The sequence below is a fragment of the Schistocerca serialis genome, chromosome 3, assembly GCF_023864345.2.
Source record: "Schistocerca serialis cubense isolate TAMUIC-IGC-003099 chromosome 3, iqSchSeri2.2, whole genome shotgun sequence".
NCBI classification, from domain to species: domain Eukaryota; kingdom Metazoa; phylum Arthropoda; class Insecta; order Orthoptera; family Acrididae; genus Schistocerca; species Schistocerca serialis.
Genome location: NC_064640.1, coordinates 1,014,541,829 through 1,014,565,667, shown reverse-complemented (window position 1 = coordinate 1,014,565,667; position 23,839 = coordinate 1,014,541,829). Strand labels below are relative to the sequence as shown.

At 43.0% G+C, this 23,839-nt stretch overlaps 1 protein-coding gene across 3 annotated transcripts in view; it reads left to right on the top strand.

Annotated features, from left to right (window-relative positions):
* Nucleotides 1–23,839, top strand: part of LOC126471475 (protein Malvolio) — a 393,678-nt gene that overhangs the window by 83,614 nt on the left and 286,225 nt on the right. For 2 of the 3 annotated variants that reach the window (XM_050099674.1, XM_050099673.1), the window contains exon 2: nt 11,282–11,360. The gene's annotated coding sequence lies outside the window, so the exon portion shown is untranslated. Of the gene's footprint in view, nt 1–11,281; nt 11,361–23,839 lie in introns of those variants that run through there. The other variant, XM_050099678.1, reaches the window with a different exon arrangement.

The window sequence follows — 23,839 nt, the reverse complement described above, 5'->3', positions numbered from 1 at the left end:
CCATTTCCGAAGAAGCGAAAACAGGACGAGTTTGAAAAAATGTTGTTGGGCGTTTTGGAAACGAGTTTGCAACAATCACATATAAAGGAACCTAGAACTAATGATCCAGATGAAATGTTCTTACTTTCGTAAATGGCCTTTATTAAGAACTTTAGCCCAGCTGACAAGATGGATTTTCAACTAAAATATTTACAATTGGTTCAGTCCTACTCACATGCAGAGCCGTCCAGAATTACACCTGAAAGTGACCAACAATCATCTCAGTCCACAAGCAGCACACCTACAATGATCTTCGAGGAAAAATGAGAAGATTCAATTCTGTCCTTTTATGCATTGTAAACAAATAATACAATAAGTAATAAAACTTCATTTACCTCAGAGTAATTGATAGTTTTTCTTCAGCCCTTATACAATCACGTAGTCGAGTGTTTCATCCAGTAACAGCATTCGACACATTAGAGAGCACAGTTTCGTATTACTTAATAGACATCCTGTTGTGGTTGGCAGGAGAGCCAACACCGCGTTACTAGAGGAGGCCGAAATGCACGCGTTTTAGCTCACGCAGGCTGGCGTGAGGTCTGGAACAGGACAAGGAAATTAGAATTTAGAAAAACGGACGTAGCTGGTGGAATACTTAACTTTAATCCATTAATGATGAACGTCGGTCTTGACGGTACATGATTCACAATATCAATGGTAACTGAATATGGCACCTTGCTAGGTCGTAGCAAATGACGTAGCTGAAGGCTATGTTAAACTATCGTCTCGGCAAATGAGAACATAAATAGGCAGTGAACCATCGCTAGCAAAGTCGGCTGTACAACTGGGGCGAGTGCTAGGAAGTCTCGCTAGACCTGCCGTGTGGCGGCGCCCGGTCTGCAATCACTGATAGTGGCGACACGCGGGTCCGACGTATACTAACGGACCGCGGCCGATTTAAAGGCTACCACCTAGCAAGTGTGGTGTCTGGCGGTGACACCACAGACATCCTGTAGTTCTCAAAAAACTTTTCAGGGTTTTCTTTAAGTTTGTTGTGTAGCAGAGTGAATGTTCCCCTCTCTGATCTGTCCTCAATTATTGGATGAGTCCAAAAACGTCTTTTTTGTGTACGTCGTCTCCGTCGAATCAGTAACAATGCAGCACATATTATTGTTGCACATTGTTTACTTAATACATTCATTTCTCAATGCTGCTATGTCACCCAGGCAGGTCTGAAACGCTGGTGAGCCATATATGGCCACGTTCACGCCTTTGGTCGTTAGGACGCGTTGCGCTGAAAGAAGCTATATACACGGTCGAATGTGGTCACCACCAGGCGACTTTTGAAGCTGCTTCTTTAGACGCTGAGCGTCCAGCTTCAAAAAACGCAAGTGTGGCCGTAGCCTTAGTACCACGTTTGGACGTCATGATGCACCTTTACATACTCCCTTCCCCCCTCCCCCCTCCCCCCCTCCCCCCTGCCCCCTTCCCTTGTACACACGGCTGGTTGTACGGTCCCAAATTTCTTTCAACATACCGACGCGTTGCTCTAATCTCCCGCGATCTTGTGCTGCAATAACTGTTTTAGAAATCTTTCTGCGTCGTTTTATTATGAGATCAATACATTTATCGACACGTTTTAGTAAGACCTGCTGTTTTTCTTTTGCACGATTCATTCTCTCGTTGCGTAAAGAAAGATAGAAAGTGTCTTATGGAATTGTTGGTTGTTAGGCCACAAGGCTAAGTTAAATGATGACAGAACGCACAATCAATGAATCGAGATGCCTTAGCCGGCCGGGGTGGCCGAGCGGTTCTAGGCGCTACAGTCTGGAACTGCGCGACCGCTATGGTCGCAGGTTCGAATCCTGCCTCGGGCATGGATGTGTGTGAAGTCCTTAGGTTAGTTAGATTTAAGTAGTTCTAAGTTCTAGGGGACTGATGACCTTAGAAGTTAAACCCCATAGTGCTCAGAGCCATTTGAACCATTTTTGAGATGCCTTATCGTGACGTGTGTGGTCTCTTGCAACTTCTGTGTATTACTCATCGCACAGTGACATGGCGAAGTTATTGTTGTCCTGAGAAAGTATCCAGTCGTGCGGCCTCAGTGAGGTTTCTGAGCATACATAATTATTAGCGTTTCTTTGTGTTCCTTGTTTTATTCGCAATAGGTTTCTTGTCTTTTTATTTCGTGTCAAGCGTTAACCTCTCGTAGCATAGGGATCATTAAAGGCATGTAATTCAATTTCGACAAGACTATCTTGAAAGAAATAGCCAAGTATTCGCTTTGAATAACTAAATTAATTAACACTACTCATATATGGTGTTAATTTGCCTCATATATCTTATTAGTTTCTACCAGTAACCTGATAGGTTGTTTCAGTGGCAACAGAATTTCCACACATACTCAATCCAACTTCGAAACTTGCTTATAAATGTCGTTAGTGCTTATTTTTCTAATTAGTGGATCATAATTTTAAAAAAAACGATGTTGAATGCATTTAACAGTTCATCTAGCTTGCATACCAACAGCTATAATGGCTTGTTAGTATGATACTAAAATACAACCACTGCGTTATACAAATGGCTCAAATGGCTCTGAGCACTATGGGACTTAACATCCATGGTCATCAGTCCCTTAGAACTACTTAAACCTAACTAACCAAAGGACATCACACAACACCCAGTCATCACGAGGCAGAGAAAATCCCTGACCCCGCCGGGAATCGAACCCGGGAACCCGGGCGTGGGAAGCGAGAACGCTACCGCACGACCACGAGCTGCGGACACACTGCGTTGTATCTTTGCGCAGAACAGCAACACGGGATTCCCGCAACTGCCCCTTACGGTCATTTCCTTGGTATGGGACTGACTTTTGTCCCCCAGAATCATCTATGCAAACGTAGGCCACTTCCTCATTTTCGCTATAGGAACACAGTAGGTAAACAGTTCAAACGCGAAAATACAGAACTGATTTCTCAAGCTGCGACATGGTCCCGAATGGAACAGTGATCCAGAAAGTGTAGAATAAGTTTCTTTATTTCACAATTATGATCACAGACTCGTTAGGTCCTCAGCAAAGACCATCTTCAGATCTGCTGTAAACATGGGGGAAACGCGAATATAACAAGTGGATTGTCTACCGCTTAAAACAATAAAATAGGCTATGATGCAAAGTATTACTGAAATAATGTGAAAATCATGTGATTTAACTATGACGAGGCATATCTGTTTTAAAAACATGTCCTAACATAATGGAGCCATAATGGCATAATCAAATGACAAACACAAAATCAGCGCCAGCATCGTCACACGTATATAAAATCTGGTATGTGCTAGAGTCCTCTTGTTCACAGCGCTGCTGCTCCAAACAAACCGCGTACAGTAACCACAAACTGTTTGTGTCACTGTCGCAAGCTCGTCAGATGCCGCTACAGCAGGCGTACACATATTTTTCAACGATATAATTGTACGATAAAAAATAAACAGAAGAATACAAACAGTAAAGTCTGTATCGGTCGTAACAGGTGTATAAGACATTACAATAACAAAATCCAATAAGTTAAAACACGACAAAAGTTAGATTGTTGAAAAGAAAATAGTTAAGTGACAGTAATTCTGATACGCACTTGTGGCGAATTTTACATGAAAATATAATGACGTACATAAGAATAAGCAGGCGGAGTTCACAGAATAATATAAAAATGATAAAACAAATAGCGAAAGAAGCCAAATGAATGAAAACAGACTGTAGTAATAATCAGCGCCGTCTGATGGCGTGCCTGCCAGAATGCCGCATAGGCGAAAAGTGGTTAGAGGAACGTAACCGCCAGAGAACCCCTCGAATCTTGCGACACGTCGTTCCAAGAAAAGATAAGCAGAAAAAGCACAAGAAAACAAGAGAGTTGTTCGCTCAACTTAAGAAAAAGAAGTAAATATGCGAAGCACACTATACTAGGTAAAGACAGAGGTAAAGATCGACAGAAGAGAGGCGATCAATGATTAATGTAGAACAATGCCAAACAAAGCGAAGGAGATATTGGGTAAAAAATCGCTCTGCCCATTGAGCCCTTTTGCTGGCTCTTGTTTTTTCGTTTTATAAATTTCAAGCTTTTCTAACTCATCTCATGGGCGCTAATACAAGCACGGCTGCTAGTGGGTTTGTTATTACTCTCATTTATACTAGTTACGGCATAGTTTATTTCATTTAGAGTACTCGTTCCCACAAATGCACTACACTGTTTACACTTAGCTAACAAGAGGCTACCCCTTCCACAAATAAAAACTCAAGTGCTTAGGGCGGTGAGATAGTGAACTCTGCTTGTGTGTTCAGAGATTTATGTTGTTTTCAGTGGCAGGCTTATGGATTTAACTCTATAAACTAGTGCTCGAGAGAGAGACTGGCAACTGTCTCTTGTTAATACTGTGCGACATTATTAAGAATGGGGCTAAGAGCTTTCCCATTCGACTGAAGCGTGTGGGCCTGCCTCAAACACAGATTCACTATACCTAAAAATGTGTACTTCTTATTATTATTATTGTTATTATTATACTTTAATGATTCTTAAAAAAAACAGGATAATTGTGTTTCATAGATCAAACGCATGTATTACCTGTCCTCATTCACAAGCTCAAACGTGTTTCTTGATGAACCCTCCTAGTACCACTGCGGTCAATACGACCCACTAAACACTCTGGAAATGTACACTGATGAGCCAGAACATTATGACCAATTCTCACCGCGAGGCTGTATGCTGCCTGGTAGCGTTGAGGGGACGTGAAGCGGTAAGAGAAGTATACGAATGGGGAATCATTCTAGCGACTATAAGTGGTGCAAATGCGGAAATACGCCGACTTAAGCGACCTTGACGAAGCCAGATTGTTGTGACCCAGTGCCTGGGAGAGAGCATCTCGGAAACGGCGAAGCCGGTCAGCTGATCGCACGCTGCTGTAGAAAGTGGTTGAAGAATGCTGAAACCACGAGTAGGCGACAAGAACTTGGACATCCATACCTCATCACAGAGCATAGGGATCGGAGTCTTACGCGCTCTTTCAATCTGTGGCAGACGTAACGACAGTGTACAGTGCTGGCGCAGACACGAGTGCAGTGTTGGACGTGGGGTTCCGCAGCAGAGGGCCCTTAAGTGTTGTCATGTTGACTCAACAGCATCGTCAGTTATGATTACAGTGGCCATTCGGATCATTGAGATTGGGCCACAGATTAATGTAATCGTGTCGCCTGGTCAAATGAATCCCGTTTATTGTTAAACCAGGTAGATGATCGCGTCCAGATGCGCCGTCATCCAGGCGAACGGCTGTTCGAAACATGCAGCGCACCACGGGCACAGGCCGGTGGGAGCAGTATTATGTTATGGGAGACATTCACCTGGGCTTCCATAGGACCTACGGTAGTAATCGAAAGCACCGTGACAGCTGCGGACTACATGAACATTATTAGGGATCACCTGTAACCCCTTATGCTTGATGTCTTCCCCAACAGCGATGGAATCTACCAGCAGTATAACTGTCCGTGTTACAAAGTCAGAATCGTGCTGCAACGGTTTGAAGAGCATGACAGTGAACATACGTTGATGTGTTGGCCATCAAATTCGGCTTATCTGAATCCGATGAAACCCAACTGGGATACTATCGGGCGTCACCTCCGCTGCCACAAACCAGCCTCATGAAAATTACAGGGCCTATGTGTATGCATCTGGTGCCACAAACCCCTGGAAACCTATCAAGTACTTGACGAGTCCATAGCACGCACAGTCATTATTTATTTGTGTTCCAGAGGTGGACCAACACACTTTTAAGTTGGTGGTCATAATGTTTTGGCACATCAATGTATATCTCCCTTGTTTTAAAAACTATGATATTCATAGTACATGACTTTCTCCCTGTAATGTTTCATCCATTTTTATATTTACAACATTTTATAACTGAATCATGTTTTTTTTTCACTGACTATTACTGAGTCAATACGACCCCAATATAAATTCCTTTTTGTTTCTTGAATATTTATGAAAATAAAATGATGACTGTTACGTTGAACAACTGTAATATACGTTTTTACGCTATTCGTTAAAATAATGCCAATACAGACTTCCTGTGTAGATAACTTGAGGCCTTTGTGAACCCAGTGGTATTCAGTGAAACAAAAAACCTGATAGTAGGAGGGTTAATCTATAATTCATTGAGGTCTGCCTAGTGGGAGAAGTTTAATCGGTCTGCTAAAATTCTTTGACTATTTTGTCTTCCTATCACGCTCCTCCGCCTTTACTACGCGTTTTCAAAATCTATTACATGTTTATAGAAGCCATTTTACAGCTATCGCGCTACAGTGCAATGGCGTAGTAGTATATCTTTCCTGGTGCTCTTAAATGCGAGAAGCTACCTCAGTGAACTTGCCTTCTTCTCTACGCCTTCTTCTTCTTCTGAATTGGTAGACGGATGCCCTCCCTGGCGCCACCACTCACCCCGTGACGGAATTCGAGGACCTCATCCGTCTGCGTCTCGTGTAAATCTCATGTCCAAGGGTGAGAACTTTTTATAAATGTGTATCTGAAGAGGGAAGTGAGCACGAGCCTGGTATTGACCTAGTTGGATGCGGGAAACCACCCAAAACCCACATCCAGACTGGCCATCTCACCACCCCTCGTCGTTAATCCCGAACAGGCTCGCCTTCCCCAGCCGTGGAAGCGTCGCACACAGCTACTTGGGCAGGCTCGGCGGACTTCCCTGATTATCACAAAATTTTAGAAACTCCGAACTTAAGTAAAGCAGTCACGAAACCAAAAGTAATGTAATTTACTAAGGACGGACCTGCTGGAGGTTGCCCGCCTTATGGCTTCCTCCTGCTAACAAACAGCTCATTCAGTTATTTGATCCCACAGTTGCCTTCTCGTTCTTCCTCCAAAGAGTTGGCGATTCGTCTGTTCTAGTCACAGTGGAAATTGCATCTAAAGGCGTTGGATGATGTACCTGTCTATTTCGCCGTCTGAAGCAACTATTGGTTACAAAATCACTAAATACGCTCAGATGACAAAAGTCATGTGACAGCAATTTGCACATATACAGATGGCGGTAGCATCGCGTACAAAAGGTATACACCCTCAGTGCACTGAGGCAGTGCACAAGAATAGTAGTTGGAGCTAGACGCATGGGACATTCCATTTCCAAATTCGTTAGGGAGTTTGATGTTCCGAGATCCACAGAGTCAAAGAGTGAGTCCTCTAACCACGAACAACGCAGTGACCGACTGTCGTCACTTAATGACCGAGAGCAGAGGCGTTTACGTAGAGTTGTCAGTGCTAACAGACAAACAACACTGCGTGATATAAACGCAGAAATTAACGCGAAACGTACGACGAACGCTTACGTTAGTACACTGCCATGAAATCTGTCGTTAATAGGCTCTGGCAGCATACGACCGACAGGAGTGCCTTTGCTAACAGCGCGACGTCGCCTGCAGCGACTCTCGTGGGCTCATGAACATATTGTTTGGAACCTAGACGACTGGAAAACCGTGACCCGGTCAGATGAGTCCTGTTTTCAGTTGATAAGAGCTGATGGTAAGGTTTGAGTGTGCCTCGGACCCGACGAATCCGTGGACTCAAGTTGTCAACGAGACACTTTGCAAGTTGGTGGTGACTCCATAATTGTGTGGGTTGTGTTTACATGGAATGAACAGGGTCCTCTGATCCAGTTGAACCGATCATTGACTGGAAATGGTTATGTTCGGCTCCTTGGAGGCCATTTTCCATGGAATTTTGATGGATGACAATGCACCATATCACCAGGCCACAATTGTCCTTCATAGGTTTGGAGAACATTCTGGACAATTCGAGCGAATGGTTTGGCCACACTGATCGCCCGACATGACTCACATCGAATATTTATGGGACATAATCGAGAGGTCAGTTCGTGCACAAAATCCTACACTGGCAACACTTTTGTAATTATGGACTGCTGTAGAGGTGTTTCTGCAGGAACTTCCAACGACTTGTTGAATCCATGCCACGTCGAGTTGCTGCACTACGTCGGGCAAAATGAGTTCCGACACTGTATTAGGAGGTATCTCGTGACTTCTGTCGCCTCAGTGTACTATGTTAGAATTTTCTAGGTTCTAGTCATACAGGAAGAATATGTTGCCCAATTTGTTTCCTTGGTGCTAAGGGCACCTTCCGTTCTAGAGAGCATTGGGCCAGTTTAGGTACGAGGGCGTGCTGCAAAGTAATGCCTCCGAATTATTTATGTGAAAACTCTTAACGCTAATTTAATAAAACAAGCATTGTTAACGCTCTACATCTTTATTCTTCTTGTCTATAATATATTTCTCAGCATAGTCACTCTGGTGACGAACACATTTCTCCCAGCGAAAGACCAGTTTGTTGTTACCGTCACTGTAGAATGTTTGACTTTGTTTACAGAGTCACAACCCCACTTCTACTTCCACTGCTTGATCAGTATCAAAGTTAAGTCCTCGAAGGTGTTCCTTAAGTTTTGGAAACAGATGAAAATCGGATGGGGTCAAGACGGGGATGTATGGAGGCTGATCGATGACAGTGAAACCATGGCGTCGGATTGTTGCAGATGTCGCAACGCTCGTGTGTGCTTTGGCATTGTTATGCTGAAGGAGAAGGTGATCCATGTGTGGACCAACTCTTCCAAATTCGAAACTCGATTACAGCACGCTGTTTCTCACGCACCGACACAGTTACGTTACACACCGCCATCTTACACGCTACAGTTCGGCAAAGGGCTGCCAATATATAGACATGAAGAATTCTGCTAACTTTTGTTTTACTTAAAATGCTTTAAGAGTTTTCACATAAAAAGTTCGGAGGCGTTACTTTTCAGCACACTTCGTACGTTAGTCCTAAGGCTGAAAATAATTTATGAATAACAACTACTCCAATATCGATTCCTATAAATTTACGGTAAAATTCTTCAATGACCCCGACACGTTCACATTGCTGTTTATCGACACGAAAACGCTACTCGCAAATACTCCTCTAAAATACACGGTGACGTGCTCCAAATACATTATCATCACGATTTACCGATATACAGTGGGGAAAGAGGGACACGAAATGATGTCTTGATCACCTACGTAACCAACAAGAACCAACTCTGATCCCAGAGCGTACAGTCGGATGTTTTGTTGAGCATCCTACAAAGAATTCGCTATTTTCCTCTCGATATCTTTGCAAATTATCTGTATAACCTCAGAAAACAACGATTCCTGTCTACCACATAGCACTGTAGATGAACGAGAACCATGTGTGACCCTACAATGATAAGCAACAGAGTCATGACCAGCCATCTAACAGCGTCTTGAATCTCCTCTGCTTCATAGAACAGTTGCAGGGCTAATCTTCCTACAAGCCTCTCTTCGCTGTTGGAGGTAGTTGGTATCAGACATACTGTAACTGGTGACGCAGTTTCTCTCATTACGAACCAATCGCTTGTCAGTGAGCTATCAGGGTGGAGCGGCGCTCTTTTAAAGAAGCGGTTCAAATACCCATCGGGGCACCTAGATTTAGGTTTCCCACGGTTTCCTCAAATTGACTGAGGTAAATGACTTAATGCTTCCTTTAAAATGGACACGGCCGATATCCTTTCTTATACTTTTTCATTTCGTGTTTGTGCTTCGTCTCTAATGACCTCGTCGTTGACGTGACATTAACTCGCAACGCCCTTAGAACAGAAAAATTTCGTGCTTATGTTAGTATTACTTAATTTCAGTTATTGGAATACATACTGCAATCACCTCTGTTATTTGTGCAAGGGACCGATGAAAACTAGGAATCATGCATTTTCTGAAGATGGATAATGGTTTTACGCACATAAGTTTCACACTGAGGTGACAAAAGTTATGCGGTATCTCCTCACATACTGTCGGACCTCCTTTTGCCCGGCGTATTGCAGCAATTCGACGTGGCATGGACTCAACACGTCGTTGGAAGTCCCCTGCAGAAATATTGAGCCAGGATATATCTATAGCCGTCTATAATTGCGAAAATGTTGCCGGTACAGGATTTTGTGCAGGAAATGACCTTCCGATTATGTCCCATAAATGTTCGATGGGATTCATGTCCGGCGATCTGGATGGCCAAATCATTCACATGAGCTGTCCGGAATGGTCTTCAAACCAATCACAAACCATTGTGGCCCGGTGACATGGTGTGTTGTCATCCATAAAAATTCCTTAGCAAATGGGTGCAAATGGTCTCCAAGTAGCCGAACATAACCATTTCCAGTCAATGATCTGTTCAGTTGGATCAGAGGACCCAGTCCATTCCATGTAAACACAACTCACACCGTTATGGAAACACCACCAGCTTACACAGTGCCTTGTTGATAACTTGGGTCTGTAGCTTTGTAGGATCTGCGCCACACTCAAGGTTCCAACCGATGTGGTCACAAGTCCAGGAGCGGCGCTGTAGGCGATGTAGTGCAGTTAGCAAAAGCACTCGTGTCAGTCGTCTGCTGCCATAGCCCATTAGCGCCAGATTTCGCCGCACTGTACGATCGGATACCTTCGTCGTACGTCCAACACTGATTTCTTGCGTTTATTTCACGCAGGTCCGCTAGCCTGTCAGCACTGACAACTCTACGTAAACGCCGCCGTTCTCGGTCGTTAAGTGAAGACTGTCGGCCACTGAGTTGTCCGTGGTCAGAGATAATGCCTGAAATTTGGTATTCTCGCACACTCTGGACACTGTGGACCTCGTAATATTGAATTCCCCAACAATTTCTGAAATGGAATGTCCCATGTCGCTAGCTCCAAGTACGGTCATAATTTTGTCGGGCACCTTTTCACATGAGTCACCTGAGTACAAATGACAGCTCCGCCATCGCACTGTCCTTTTATACGTTGCGTACGCGATGCTACTACCAAATGTATATGTGCATACCACCATCCTACGACTTTAGTCACCTCACTTTATATTGGTACTTGCATGTGGTTTAAGCTGGTCTGGTGCTTGAGCATGATGATTACACGGAATTGAGACGCAAATAATTCACGTCGCATAGAAAAGGTTTTATACAAAACCACTGTTATTTAGTGATGGCATGTACCTAAGTGTGATACCTTAAATAGAAAAATTGTGATGTACAAAAACATTAGAATGCGTTATTCTGATACAATTTAGAAGCAGACTAGGAAAATGTTCATACAAGAATTGACGTAAAACTGAAACGAAAATCACCTCAAGACACTAAATGCATCATGTTTCTTCAGTAGACGTACTATCTTCGAACGAAGACAGATTCTCATTCATTATTTTATTTGCAGATCCCATCAGCGGTCAAAGTTTGGTGCCGGCCTGTACCTGGATAACGCTGTACATTCCTGCCAACGGTACTGTTTAGCGGTAAGTCTTCCCAGGAATAACCACAGACGTACCACTTACAAATATCTATATAATTTTGACCATTGACGCTGAGATAAAATCACGAAAAAAAGCAAACGATCACAGCCTTATTTATCATCAACAAGAATTCGCTAACAGGCAATAGGAAACTAAATGTTTTTCTCTATGGGAGCTTCAAGTGGATGTTTTGTAAGTCGGACTCTCTGTTTATAACACATCAACATCCATTCAAATATTGACGTTATGCCTAATTTCGCAAACGAATCTCATTGAAATAACGTCTTGTATTCCCTGTAAATACTGTCCATTAATTGATTTAGTGTCACTTTTTGAACACTTTATATAGTTCAACATTGCATAAAATGGAATTTACAAAGCCAAAGCTCACGGTTTCCAGCAGTTTCTTTAAACTGAAGTTGTCTGTTTGGTTAATTAGGTCACTGAAGATCTTATAACAAATTGGTAAAACTTCTTGGTTGAGCTACAGTTCACATACCTCACATGCTAATTCACCTAAGTATGGTCTGATGGGCTCACTATAAGTTCACACAGTCGTACAGGTTACACTGCAGCACTGTAAGGAAATTTCAGATGCGTCCACTGTCTCATAACTAGCGTCACAATCTACTTCTACAGGGGACTAGCCATCGCCGGAACAGCCGCAAGTATCAACACAAGAGAAACTGTCGAGTTACTGCTCACAGTACTGTTATACAGGTTCTCTACATACAGAAGTATATTTGCAGTTTTATGGTCTCTATTTATGTGAGTGACCCTTGTGATTCACCAACATCTGTTACTTAAGTGTACGTACTTAGATAAGTTAATACAATCCAAGGCAAAAAATGACACATCATGAAAGACTTATACGACTTGGACGGAAATCGGTATATTTGATGTACATGTACAGACAAACAAATGACTACAATTTCAGAAAAATTGGTTGAATATTCAAGAGAAAGAGCTTCGTAAATTGAGCAACTCAGTAAGGCGTTGGTCCACCTCTGGCCCTTATGCAAGCAGTTATTCGGTTTGGCATTGATTGATAGTGTTGTTGAATGTCCTCTTGTGGGATATCGTGCCAAATTCTGTTCAACTGGTGTGTTAGATCGTCAAAATCCCAAGATTGTTGAAGGGCCCTGGCCATAATGCTACAAACGTTCTCATTTGGGGAGAAAGCCAGCAGCCTTGCTGGCTAATGTAGGATTAGGCAAGCACGAAGGCAAGCAGTACTAACTCTCGCCATGTGCAGTAGGGCATTGTCCTGCTGAAATGTAAGCGCATCATGGGTTATCATGAACGACGACAAAACGGGGAGTATAATATCGCCGACGTACCGCTGTGCTGTAAGGCGGTCGCGGATGACAACCAAAGACGTCCTGCTATGAAAAGAAATGCCACCCCAGACCATCACTCCTATTTGTCGAGCCATATGGCAGGCGACAGTCAGGCTGGTATTCCACTGCAGCGTGGGGCATCTCTGGACTCTCACTGACGAGTAGATTGTCTTGAGTAATGAGTCCCGCTTCGAAATGAACCCCAGTGGCCAGCGAAGACGTGTCTGAATTCGCCCAGGACAGTGGTGGGATACCAATCTGACCGTCGTCCACAATGTGACTCGACAACCAGGAGTGATGTTCTGGTGTGCCATTTCTTTTCATGGTAGGATCCCTTTGGTCGCCATTCAAGGCACCCTTACAGCACAGCGGTAATTCCACGATATTCAACGCCGCGTTTTGTTGCCCTTCATGCCAAGCCGTCCTGGGCTTACATTTCAGCAAGATAACGCCCGCCCGCACACGGCGAGAGTTTCTACTGCTTGTCTTCGTGCTTGCCAAACCTTACCTTGGCCAGTAAGTTCACCGGATCTCTCCCCAATAGAGCATATTTGGAGCATTATGGATACGCCCCTCTAACAATCTTGGGATTTTGACGATCTAAGGCACCAATTGGTCAGAATTTGGCACGATATCCCTCACGAGGACATCCAACAACTTTATCAATCAATGACAAGCCAAATAAGAGTTTGTATAAGGGCCAGAGTTGGACCAGTGCTTCATTAACCTGTTCAGTTTGTAATGTTCTTTCTCTTGAATAAATAATCCAATTCTTTATGAACTTGTAATCATTCGTTTATCTGTACATGTACATCACATCTACCGATTTCCGCCCCATTCGGACAATCCTTTCATGGAGTGTCTTTTTTTTGTCTTAGTGTGTTGCTATGTTGTCCGTGATTGAGAACAGAGCAAGTGAGCCAGAACTTTAAGTGTAGTCAAGTATTTTTGTAGATGTATATGGTAAACAGATGAGAAAAAATGAGTCGGAATGTCGGTATCAGGTGAGTAGTTGTCAACATAGCGGGAATCTCTTGCACAGCACGTGCTCCTCTGTGCGTTTACTGACGGACAAGACCCGTCTCTGAAATTGGCTTGGAAAAATACTAATTACACTAATTGTAGCTAACTATGAAATTTTTTCCACCAGAAAATCGGGGTAAGTGGTCGTTGTACAAACAGTGAGTGATAGTTACGATCTAATTTTCAGTGTGCTGAGGCCATTAAAAAGGAAATGCTTTCCCCGTTTTAATATGGTATATCTATAGAGTGTGTAACACTGACACATCTAGCTAGATTAATGGAAACGCACTCTGACTCCAAGGAAACTGTGGGTCTGAGATTAACGCCTATCCTAATGGAATAGACTGCGGTTTTAAATGGAAGGGAAGTAGCGGAGAATTTAATGGCCATCGATATAGGGATCGCTAAGAACAAGGGAGTACTGTTTTAATAGTTTTGACGTTAAAAGGTCTTTAAACACTATGTCCGGCGTGGGGGGAGTCATACATGCCCTAACCAACATTTTCTGTCTAGGAAATTTCAAAATTTGACAACTCGGTTAGACATAAACACTGTGATCTATGTCTCATTTTAAAGAGGAGGAATGGAAGTTTCTGCCATTATCATTCTGACCTCCTTGGCCGCCGTATATCGCGAACTGTGCACACGAGAATTGAACCAACGATTCTCGACTTCATGAATTCAACACTGGAATTATATCTCTGGGACTAATCATCAGATCTAAGTAGGCCAAGTGCTGTTTAGAGGAGGAGTGTATATGTGGACCCAAAACCAACGCACACGAATATGGCCATGTAAATGTAATCCCATAACTTGGCCAACATCTGACAAACCTAAGTCAAATATGAGTGTGGATTTTCTTATGTGCGAGTAAGAGTCTCTAATAAAGATGCACTCAGATCCAATGAATTCATTTGACAAACACAGTATAGCAGCGATGGAACAAAACTGGAGCTATACCGGAACCAACATCCACATGTTGAAAAAAATTAATTCCAGTATAGTATACGCGATTAGTGTTTTCATGAAAATAGGCTGCAGCATATTCCTAGAGTCCCCATTTAAAACCGGTACTTGAAGCTTTGTGAGTAGGGTTTCGCGGGTTAGTTTACATCTATCTTCAAGCGTCTGCCTGTTCTGGGTTTCGGTATTTTCGTGACGCTCTCCTGTGAGTTAAATAAACCTGTGACCATTCGCGTTGCCCGTATTTGTATACATTATACATTAATGTGATCACTGCGTATGTTCGACGACAAAGTGCAACAACCTCTCGCCGACGACAGGTGGCAGCACAAGCAGTGGAGGGTATGTAAAGTGTGTCGGTGGTGGGGTGGGAGAGGGGGTAGGGACAAAAACAGTGCAGTCGTTGTCGTAATGCGGAAACGGAGCGATTTATCTAATGGCCAAAATTACATGGCCATTGCCTTTATCGCCATGCGTTTCCGAAACGGATAAGTTTGTAAAATGTTCGCACGCCGCCGTGGTTAACGTATACCGTGCATGGTAAAACGGCGCTACCGAAAACTGACGCCGAAGCAACTGTAGCCGCCGTGGTTAACGTATACCGTGCATGGTAAAACAGCGCTACCGAAAACTGACGCCGAAGCAACTGTAGTGCAACACTGCCCATCGATGACAGAAGGGAACGACGGCTGCAAAGATGTGTGCGGGAGAACATACATGCAACTGTTGAGCAACTGATCGCCCAGATCAGTCTCCTCAACAAGCCTTCAGCAAACCTTGCTCCATATGGGCCTCCGCAGCAGGCTCCTGTTTCATGCACCTATACGGTCTGCCGTTCGTCAGCGACGAAGATTGGAAGTTGTACGCCAATACTGCAACTGGGCGTCCACTGAATGGCGGCAGGTTGCCTTTTCAGACGAATCACATTTTATGCTTCATCGGCCAGATAGCGTGAAGCGTGTGAAAGCAAACAAGGAGAGAGAATTATAGTCTGGGAAATGTTTTCGCGACATTCCATGGATGATCTCGGCATTCTAAAGGCACGACGAATCAACGTATGTATCAGGTATTCTTGGGGATCATATCCACCCCTAAACGTAGTTTTTTTTCTTTTCCCTCAGCACGATAGCATCTACCAGCATAACAACGCAACATGTCAAAAAGCTTGCAGTGTCCGTGCATTGTTCAAAGAGCACCAGGATGCACTTACCGTACTCTCCTGTCCACCAAGCTCATCGGATTTAAACTCAGTCGTGAGTCTGTGGGAGAACCTCAATCAGGCTGTTCGCGCTATGGGTCCTTAACCCAGCTGGCCACGGCAATGAAGTCGGCAAGGCTCCACATCCCTGTCAATACCTTCTAAAACCTCAGCGACTGTCTTCCTCCAAGTCTCACATTGGTCCACACTGGAAAAGGTGGTTTTCAGGGTTTTAACAGTTACTCACATTAATGTGAGCAGACAGTGTACATCAGCTGTTAGTCCTATTTGATATGGATCCCCCAAACTTTAAGAATATTCTAGGATGGATTGCACGAGTGTCTCATGTGAGCCACTCAAAAAATGTTCAAATGTGTGTGAAATCTTATGGGACTTAACAGCTAAGGTCATCAGTCCCTAAGCTTACTCTCTACTTAACCGAAATTATCCTAAGGACAAACACACACACCCATGCCTGACGGAGGACTCGAACCTCCGTCAGGACCAGCCACACAGTCCATGACTGCAGCGCCTCAGACCACTCGGCTAATCCCGCGCGGCTGTGAGTCACTCATTTCCAAAACGTCCTTTATACTTTTCTTGTGGAAATTGAGTTACTGTTACCATAGCATTCATCAAATTTTCTTACACCATATTAAACTACGGTTTTCGTTCAAAATGTCCTTTAAACCATTGCAATTCAATAATAAAATCCTGAAATATGTCTATTTAGTTTCAGCATGTCCCTTATGCAATCCAACATGGCCAGCTCATCTACCGTTAATTTTTGTAACAAAACGACCTATATCCTTTGCCTTTTTCTAAGCAGTGTGTCATTTTTCTTTTCAAAAGTGACCCTTACACACAGTGCAACTACCAACCATTTTAAGGAATAGGGTAATTTAAAATCATTATGTAGGGTATTTTTCCAGTGAAATGTGTTGTGGTAGAACTGGCGGTCAGTTGAAGCTAAGTTTTGTTTACTGTTGACGATAGGTTATGTTTTTCGTTTATTGTGAAGTTGGTGCTTGTTTTGTGTGTTCACCAAGGCGTTTTTGATAGTTTTTACTGTCAAAATTCTTACCAATAATTAAAATTAGGCTGTTTTTCAGTGTTATTCTGCGTTTAAAGTGAGCTTCTTGTTTTAAAAGTGTACTGTACAGGCAGTGTTATAGGCCTAAAAGTTGATAAACTTTGTGGTTAACCAGTGGAGGAACTAAAACCTCAAACTACTGAACAACAGATTATGGAGGGACTAAAGATAAATCCATGTCAGAAGAACAAAGGAAGGAAACGTATAAAGGATCCAGATAAATGGAAAAAGACAATAGAGAAGCGGAAGCTCTACATGTCAAAGAATTTGCCAAGACTACCACAGTGACTTCATTCTGTTCAAGTTTTTAAGTGTAATCAGCTTATTATGCAAGATGTTCGTAAGTTTCATGGAGGCTTTTATTCTTCAAAGAATAAAATTGATCAGGATAACTATATACTTAAATACACTCCTGGAAATGGAAAAAAGAACACATTGACACCGGTGTGTCAGACCCACCATACTTGCTCCGGACACTGCGAGAGGGCTGTACAAGCAATGATCACACGCACGGCACAGCGGACACACCAGGAACCGCGGTGTTGGCCGTCGAATGGCGCTAGCTGCGCAGCATTTGTGCACCGCCGCCGTCAGTGTCAGCCAGTTTGCCGTGGCATACGGAGCTCCATCGCAGTCTTTAACACTGGTAGCATGCCGCGACAGCGTGGACGTGAACCGTATGTGCAGTTGACGGACTTTGAGCGAGGGCGTATAGTGGGCATGCGGGAGGCCGGGTGGACGTACCGCCGAATTGCTCAACACGTGGGGCGTGAGGTCTCCACAGTACATCGATGTTGTCGCCAGTGGTCGGCGGAAGGTGCACGTGCCCGTCGACCTGGGACCGGACCGCAGCGACGCACGGATGCACGCCAAGACCGTAGGATCCTACGCAGTGCCGTAGGGGACCGCACCGCCACTTCCCAGCAAATTAGGGACACTGTTGCTCCTGGGGTATCGGCGAGGACCATTCGCAACCGTCTCCATGAAGCTGGGCTACGGTCCCGCACACCGTTAGGCCATCTTCCGCTCACGCCCCAACATCGTGCAGCCCGCCTCCAGCGGTGTCGCGACAGGCGTGAATGGAGGGACGAATGGAGACGTGTCGTCTTCAGTGATGAGAGTCGCTTCTGCCTTGGTGCCAATGATGGTCGTATGCGTGTTTGGCGCCGTGCAGGTGAGCGCCACAATCAGGACTGCATACGACCGAGGCACACAGGGCCAACACCCGGCATCATGGTGTAGGGAGCGACCTCCTACACTGGCCGTACACCACTGGTGATCGTCGATGGGACACTGAATAGTGCACGGTACATCCAAACCGTCATCGAACCCATCGTTCTACCATTCCTAGACCGGCAAGGGAACTTGCTGTTCCAACAGGACAATGCACGTCCGCATGTATCCCGTGCCACCCAACGTGCTCTAGAAGGTGTAAGTCAACTTCCCTGGCCAGCAAGATCTCCGGATCTGTCCCCCATTGAGCATGTTTGGGACTGGATGAAGCGTCGTCTCACGCGGTCTGCACGTCCAGCACGAACGCTGGTCCAACTGAGGCGCCAGGTGGAAATGGCATGGCAAGCCGTTCCACAGGACTACATCCAGCATCTCTACGATCGTCTCCATGGGAGAATAGCAGCCTGCATTGCTGCAAAAGGTGGATATACACTGTACTAGTGCCGACATTGTGCATGCTCTGTTGCCTGTGTCTATGTGCCTGTGGTTCTGTCAGTGTGATCATGTGATGTATCTGACCCCAGGAATGTGTCAATAAAGTTTCCCCTTCCTGGGACAATGAATTCACGGTGTTCTTATTTCAATTTCCAGGAGTGTATATTGTGAGAGAAACACTTAAATGGAGGAGAACTAATGAAGATGAACGGATACAAATCATTTAAAATTGGAATCGCTATCTAATCCCACAAACCAAATCTGGAAACACTTCTTTGGTTCGGGTATGTAAGAAATCCTTTTGTGGCAAACTTGGTGTTAGTGAGAAAAGAGCTCAACGAGATGTAAGAGACATTTCTGCTCCAGAAATTTAGCTGTAGAGAATAGAGGAGGAGACAGTAAGTCTAAGCTGTTTGAGGCTAAAAGGCGTTCTGTAAAGACATTCATAGAGAGTCTCTGTCCACTTTAAAAACATTATTGTAAAAACATCAGAATAACAAGACAATATTTTTCGAGCCATCTTTCAATAAGTAAGTTTCTCAAGGCTTACAATTCAAGAGTAGAAAGTGGTCTTCAAGTTCCATATTCATATTTTTATGAAATATTTGTCAAAGATTATAACTTAAGCTTTGGCTCTCCTGCTGTGGACAAGTGCTCCAAATGCATCCAGTTGCAGTTGAAATTAGACATTGGGGACAAGTCGGTAGAAATTGATTTCAATCTCCACAAAAACAGGGAAGAAGCATTCTTTAATTTACTGAAAACTGAAAATGAAATCACCCTATCCTTTGACTGCCAAAAGAATTTGGTTTTACCCAAAATCCTTGACCAGACAGCTTACTATAGACGACAGTTCTATTTATTTAACTTTACTATCTGTCAAGGTAAATCTAAAGATAAGCAGACAAAAGACCATGTTATATATCACTGGACAGAGTCGGACTTCAAAGAAGATTCGAACGAAATTGCATCAGCAATTTTTTATTGGCTAAAAAATACTTTCTCTTCGAAGGAGTGACCACTGTAAGGCTTTTTACGGATAGTTGTGAAGGACAAACCCGGAACAGTTCAATAATTGTTATGCTTCAATACTGGTTGGTAAATGAAGCGCCGCCAAATATTAAAGACTTTTTTTTTTTAGTATTCCCTGTACCAGGTGACTCGTATATGCTGCCTGATCGTGTATTTGGCAGCATTGAGAAGGAAATTCAAAATTAAGACACTATTATTAAGCCTGAGAAATACACTGAAATCTTTAAGGAATGTGGAAGTGTTTTCAGTATGACTGTGAGCTGTAATATTTCTGACTGGAAGAAGGTGTGTGAAAACTACCAGAAGAAGCGTGGAAATTGGCACTATAAATTTTCAACTGCTAAAAGATTTATTATAACACTAGGCAATGTGCCAGCCTGTGAAGTACTTGTTGCAGGTGAACCTTGTATAACACCAATCTCGGAAAGGCGAAAAAACTACTTAGACCTGGATTTAAAGTTCAAAACTTTGAACTACCGTTAGTACTACCTCGGGTAACAGTAAAATAGCTGAAAGTGAAAGATGTCAACAAGCTTCTGACTCTTCTCTTTGGGGAAAACTGGGCTCAAAATGAAGACCTGGCCTTCTACAAAAATGTTATATTCAATTCAGTACAGAACAGACCTGAAGAACAAGCTGATGAAAACGCCAGTGGACACATGGGTGATGAAAATGTCTTTTAATTACTTCACGGCAGTTAATAGGACAAATCCAGATTTAAATAAGTAAATGACTACCCATAAGGGCACTTTTAAAATTTATGTTTTCTGTAATGTGTGTAGGTTTAATGTAACGTATTTTTTAATAATTTTCTGATAAATATATGTTCCTATCTGTTTCCCTAACTTAACCAGAAATTATTTCAGTTGTTTTAAAAATACCTACAGACATTGTTTCCACAAAAATTAAATTATATACGTTTACTAAACAAATACTGTTTATAATTTTTCCCCTATTTCCTTTTTCAAATTGTCTCTTATCCGAAGTTTCTATTTTCAAAATGTCTCTTCTCCATATTTTGGTTCCAAAACGTCCCTTATCCAAGAGTTTTTTAGTTATAATAAAATTATGAAATAAGTTATTTTTATTATGTTTTAATAACAAAAATAGATGACTAAGAAACATGCAGAAAAAAATTCAAGTTTATACATACAACAGAAATTGTTAAATACGTTTTTCACTAATTACCGAAATTTATGCCGGTTGGATAAAGGACATTTTGGAACTAAGCGACTCATGGTGTCGGCTCCAGATCCTTAACGTCCTGCCGCCATTTCAGTCTGCGCACTCGCATAGTGCGCGCAGCCGTTGCCATGGATATAATGTGGGCAACGGTCTTAAGGCAGAGCAGGGTGTCTCTCTAGCCGCGCCTTCGTGTGCACCAACCGACGTTTGAGCTGGGAGCTCATCACGACACCTTTGGTCTTCTGTGTGTCAGCGTCAGCTGAATAGCTCAAGTGATCTACGCATCATCAGACTCTAAGTCGAACATCCGTAAACGTTATTTGGTTTTCTCTCTGGTTCATCAATTTGATTGCCTGTGTTCAAGTGTTATACGACCTTGACTGCTTAAGAAGCACGATTGTTATTTATATTTTTGTGTATGGTGTTCCGTATTTGAAATATACCTGGTTCACTGTGTCCTGCTTCCTGATTGCGATCCTGATTTACCGATTCCTTGTGAAGTCTATATTAGTATACTTCATCTCATAGGCCATATCCTTTCTAAAGGGTCTGTATTTTCCCAGTATCCTGCAAATGATGTGAAGTCAACCACTTACTTTACCCTCAGCTGAAATGATGTGATCATTCCATTTCATATCTCCACAAATTGTTACACCCATGTATTTGTATGTATTGACTATAGTTGTGACTCACTGACATTTTAATCCTATAATACTATGTTTTTCGTTCTGTGAAGCGCACAGTTTTATTTTCTCTTTACTGAATATTTATGCAGCTTTCTTCAGACAGTACTTCATTATAAATAACTTCATCTGCTTTAATGAATATTGCTTTCCAGGTCCTTAATAGACAACACGAACAGCCATGGTCCCAAAGTATTAGCCTAGGGCACGGTAAAGCTATTTCTACATGTGACGAACATGTATCGATGACTATGTACCCAGCACAACATGTACGTCCTCCTTGCCAAGGCATTCTCAATCCAGTCACAAATTTCGTCTGATACCCCATATTATTGTACTTTCTTCAGAAAAAGGTCGTGTGGTACCGATGCAAGTGTTTTTCAAAAGTCAGGAAATATTGCATCTACTTGATTGGCTTTGTCATGGTTTTCCCGTTGTCATGTGGGAGGCGCAAAAAGAAGTGTTTCACATGACCCTATGATTCGGAATCCATGATGGTTGACATGGAGGAGGTCATTCTGTTCTATATGCCTCGCTACGTTCAAGCTCAAAAAACTTTTTTTGTAAGATTCTACAACAGATGAATGTTAATGACTTTTTGTGGATGACCCCTGCTGCCTATAATCCTCTGTTGTAGACGGGTGCAACCTGTGCCTTCTTCCAACCACTGGGCACAGATTTTGTGCTCGACGGATCTGCGATATATTAGGTTGAGATGCTGTATAGATTCCGACAGGGATTCCGCTGGACCCAGGAGCCTTTATCAATTTTAGTGTTTTCAGATGTCTCTTAACATCGCTGACATTAATATTTGTATCACGCATTTTTGCAGTGGAGTGCGAATTAAACTGGGAAAGTACTCCTTGATCCTTGTCTGTAAAACAACATTTGAAAAGTAACTTAAGCCTTTCTGTTTTTGCTACTCTGTTTCAGTTCCTGTGTCATCCACGAGTGTCTGGACATTAACTTTCATGCTACTAACGACCTTCATATTTGACCAGCATTCCCTAAGCTTCTGTGAGTGGTCTGCACTCTGGTATGGCACTCGTTTCGGGCTTCACTAACTGACATTTTCACAGCCTAATGTTGTTAAAATTGATATGAACTCTTACACTCATCAGAGGAAAATAGACGATTTCTCATTTTACGGGTCTCTGATGATGTTCGTTCTGAAACTGAAAGGTGTTTTTGTATTGACCGTTTTTCAGCTAACAGTGAAAGAAACATAATTAGTCATGGTTTGCTATGCATACACGTCGTTGGATTTCCCCTTTCTGCAGTTACGTAAGGTTAATAGAGTGCCATTGCGTCACACTTTGGAAGCGTCCGTGAGTTCAAGGAAAATTTTGCGCAACTCACTATAAGTTAACGGAAGTACTAGCCCGGTGTAGTTCAAGCGCACTTTTCATTTGTTTCATTTGCACAGGATGACATCTGTGCTTGTTTGGATGTCTTAACGTTGGCGAAACATTAACAACACGAAGGCATGTGATTTTGGAAGAGGTATGTCCTGCCTTCATTCTGCCTGTGAACTAGGTCATGCAGTTTGATGCACGTGAATTTCACACTACCATGATACATCATAAATTTTCAAGCGTTCAGCAGGTCATCCGTTGCCGCAGTTACTGTAAGGATGAAAAAATATCTTAGCATGAGATGGGCATAGATGTCCCAACCTTTCGATTATTAACCTGCCCCTTAGTTCACTTTACAACAAAGCTATATTGTGGAACTTAGTTAAGTTTTTCTTACAATACAGGAAATACAGTGACGGAAAAAAATCGCAACGCCAAAAAATAATTAATACAGAGTAACGAAATTTTGGGAATAAATTTGTCTAGGTAGCATATTTATGTGACTAACATTGCAAGATCACAGGGTAATTTAAGCGCAAAATAAGCCATTGCAAATGTGAAATGCTCGTACGTTAATAACAGGTGTAACCGCCAGTATGTTGAATGCAAACACGTAAACGTGCATGCATTGTGCTGTATATGAGCCGGATGTCAGATTGTTGGATGAAGTTCCACGCCTGTTGCACTTGGTCGGTCAATACGGGGATGGTCAACGCTGTTTATGGATGATGCAGGAGCTTTCGCGATGATGAGTCGTATGTGTTCGACTGGAGGCAGATCTAGTGATCGAGCAGGCCACGGCAACATGTCGACACTCTGTAGAACATGTTGGGTTACGAAAGGGGTATGTGAGCGAGCGTTATCCTTTTGGAAAACATCCCCTGGAATGCTGTTCATGAATGGAAGCTCTACAGGGCGAATCACGAGATTGACGAACAAATT